Raw genomic sequence first — 3,420 nt, 5'->3', positions numbered from 1 at the left:
TACGTTTCTGTATGCGGGAATATATGGGCGGGTGTCGGTGGGTGTCTCCGAGTCTGCGTATAGCTGTGCCGGTGTCGTCGGTGTATGTGCGTGTATCTGTGTGCGTGTATCTGTGTGTGTCTGTGTGTCTGTGTATATCTGTGCCTGTGTACTCTGTGTATGTCCGTGTATCTGTGTATCTGTGTGTCTCTGTATCTCTGTGTGTATCTGTGTGTATCTCTGTATCTGTGTGTCTGTACCTGTGTGTCTGTGTATTTGTATATCTCTGTGTGTCTATGTGTCTGTGTGTATGTCTGTGAGTGTATCTGTGTGTATCTCTGTGCCTGTGTGTGTCTCTGGGTGTCTGTGTATCTGCGTGTGTCTTTGTGTCATCTGTGATTCTGTGTCCTGTATCTGTGTGTCTGTGTATTGCTGTGTCTCTGTGTGTCTCTGTGTGTGTATGTGTATCTGCGTATCTCTGTGTCTGTGTGCATCGTGTGTCTATCTCTGTGTCTGTGTGTGTTTGTACCTGTGTGTGTCTGTGTATCTCCTGTGTCTGTGCTGCAGGAGGGGCTGTCGGCAGGTGTAACCGTGGCGTCCTGGCTGGAGGGCCTCGCTGGGAGAGCTCGGAAGGGAACAGAATGTTCACTGCGCATTTTCTCGTTCTCGTTCGTAGGGAAAGGCTGTCTGCGGTCCTGGGCCGCCTCCTCAGCGGTAAAGCTGGAAGCTATCCCCGCGGAGAGCGCTGTCTGGGAGCTGGGGCGGCGCGGCCTTAGACGGAGCTGCTCTTCGCCAGCGCCCGAGACTCCGCCGCAGCCCGAGGCGCCGGGGGCTGGGGGGCGGGGTGAGGAAGGGGCGCTTTGTGGGCGGGGCCGGGTTGTAGGCGTGGCCGGGAGGGGGCGTGCTGTGGGCGGGGCCCAACCGGGGCGTGCCTGGGTGGGGACCCGCGGCTGCAGCGCCGAGCTTTCTCTGAGTTCTTACTTCGAAGGCTGTTGCTCCGCTTACCATCCAGAACGGAGATTCGGACCTTACACTAACTCCCGGAGAAAGACCAGCAAGTGGGCAGGTAAAGTGCACTTGCTCCGCGGTCGGGAGGAAGGAGGCGAGGAGCCAGCCTAGCCTGGGACCAGGCAGGGAGCGTTTACACAGCTCCGGCTGAGTCGCAGCTTAAGAAGCAAGGCAAGTTCCCCTAAAGGTCAAGGTGCACAGACGGGTGCGATGGAGCAGACCTAGCGCGGCTGAGTCCGCCTGGGCCTGCAGCGGCAGCAGCTGCCCCCTGAGCCCCCCCACCCCACCCAGCTCCCTGCCAGGCGACCCAGGAAAAAGTTGCCCCCTGGTGGGCCATGAGGTCATGGGTGGGGGGAGTTTGGAAGCGTTCAGACAGCAAATGTTCCACTTGAACTCCAGGGCAGCATCTGGCACAGAGGGGGCCTCCTAGCTGTGAGCTGTGGTCAGGCGTTTCCTTAGAATGGAATGCACTGGAGTGAAAACACTAAATCCCTCAAAGCCGCTTCTCTTTACTGTGGTCACACACAGTGAAATCAATGGGCATTAGTGCAGCTAGCGCTTTCCAAGGACACAATGTTAAGCACAGGCAGCCTGGTGTGTGGACGCTCTGGGTTTGCAGACCCAGGCAGGGGCCAAGGCTCAGGACAAGTGCCCGGTGCTCCCTTCCCACAGGGCGAATCATAGCCTGGGGCCCGGTGGTGAAGCTCCCCAGGTGACTCTAACGCGCAGTGCACTTTGAGGAGCACTACTTAGACCAATGTGATAGTCTACAATGTGTAGATTTAGGGTGAGTGATTCTGCGGAAAAGAAACCCGAGGCTGTTCGCAGTTGTGGGCAGCTGCTGTCTACCCAAACCAGCTGCGGTTTGCTTGCTTGGTGACGTGAGCTTCGCGGGGCGGGCATGGTGTCTGCCATCCAGGACCCTGGGACGGGGCCTGCCAGGGCGAGGAGCTGGGCATTGAACACATCTGGGGATAACTACCTCTCTTGGAAGAAATAATGAGGATTGAACCTGAACACAGAGGTGAAAGAGCTGAGTAGACTGCAAAGAATTGCACAAAAACTGCTTGTTCTGCAAATTTAGTTTACAACACTTGAGTGCAGTTCACATCGGCGTAATGTGATTTAGGATCATAAGTCCCTAAAATTTCATTACACTGATGAAAAGCAAATGCCTATACTGTTCTTGTTTTATGAGAAGACCAGAACCTCCGGCCCCTGGGGCAGCTGAGATCTGAGGATATCAGGAATACCAGGAATGGGGAGGTCCTGACTGTGGCTGGAGACCCAGCAGCATGACACCTGTGTCACCTGGGTCCCGTTTCTATGCTGGAGTGGCAGGCAGCAAGGAAATATTTTGAGTTTGAGGCCATATGCATGTGGAAAGGTCACTGTGGCTGGGTGGTTGGGAGCAGCTGGGGGGGTCAAGAAAGCCACTGCCAAGGCCTTCCCACTGAGTGTGGTTGCCAGGCCGGGGCAGGGAAGCACTGGTGAGTTGCAGGGGGGATTCCCCGTTGGTGATGGGTGATGGATGGCGGGATCAGTCACCAGGGCCCCTGGGAAAGGCCAGGTGTGGCTTCAGCACTCTGGGAGTTTTGGGTACCTTTATGTCTAGGGACACAAGAAAGTAGATGGACACAGTGGTTTGGGCTGCAGAAGAGAGCTAGGGGGCCATCTGTCCACAGGTGAAGATGAGGTCTCTTGGGAGAGTAGAGAGAAAAGGGAGGCTTTTAATTGCTAGTAGTGGAAAAAGTGGCTTGCAATGGAGATAAAAGCTACCACAAAGGGGAGGAAAGCCCAGAGACTGGAGGCCGGGGCAGGATCTGGGGCAGGGGCTGATCCAGCGTAGCATTCCCCATATGCTGGAAATGTGAGAAGAGACTCCACAGGCCGGAGCTCCCTCAGCTCCTTGGCGCCTCTGGCTGTACCAGCTCATTCGCTGGCTGTTGGTTTCTGCAGTTTTGATTTGGGGTTCTGTCACTGACCTGCAGACAGCAGGCTTGTCGCGGGCTGTGGCTCTTGGGCCGGCCACCCGCGGGACCCGAGCAGCTTCGGCGGAGCGCGGCGGGGTCCGTGTGGGTCAGACCCGTGGGGAGGTGCGGCTGGCGCACCTGTGCTCTCGGTCCGGCCACCCGCTGAGGCGTCGGGGGCGCATTCCGCAGGGCGGCGGGGAGCAGGTGCGGTGTTTCGAGGAGCGTGGGACCCAGTTTCCAAGCTGGCCTGAAGGATGGGCGAAGGGACACCGACCTACAGCGGCAGAGCGTCCGGCCAAACTGCCGGCAGCTGGGGCAGCAGAGGGGGTTTGCGGCAGGGGCGCCGCGGAGAGGGGCCCGGGGCCCGGGCTGGGAGCGGGGCTGGGCGGCCGCGTCCCCGGTGCGCGTTTGCTGGCGCTGCTCGTTTCTCCCCGAGAGGTGCGCCCGGCCTGCGGCGGGG

The 3,420-nt window shown here is 58.4% G+C and overlaps 1 protein-coding gene across 3 annotated transcripts in view; it reads left to right on the top strand.

The window, feature by feature from the left end:
* The first annotated feature begins 961 nt into the window (after positions 1 to 961).
* OCA2 (OCA2 melanosomal transmembrane protein) overlaps positions 962 to 3,420 on the top strand; it is a 357,547-nt gene continuing 355,088 nt past the window's right edge. For all 3 annotated transcript variants that reach the window (XM_017882412.1, XM_017882410.1, XM_017882411.1), the window contains exon 1: positions 962 to 1,045. The gene's annotated coding sequence lies outside the window, so the exon portion shown is untranslated. The remainder of the gene's footprint in view (positions 1,046 to 3,420) is intronic.

Source organism: Rhinopithecus bieti, unplaced genomic scaffold, assembly GCF_001698545.2.
Source record: "Rhinopithecus bieti isolate Rb0 unplaced genomic scaffold, ASM169854v2 scaffold_13247, whole genome shotgun sequence".
In the NCBI taxonomy this organism is placed as follows: domain Eukaryota; kingdom Metazoa; phylum Chordata; class Mammalia; order Primates; family Cercopithecidae; genus Rhinopithecus; species Rhinopithecus bieti.
Note: the sequence above shows the minus strand (reverse complement) of the source record. Positions and strands in the feature narration are given on the sequence as shown.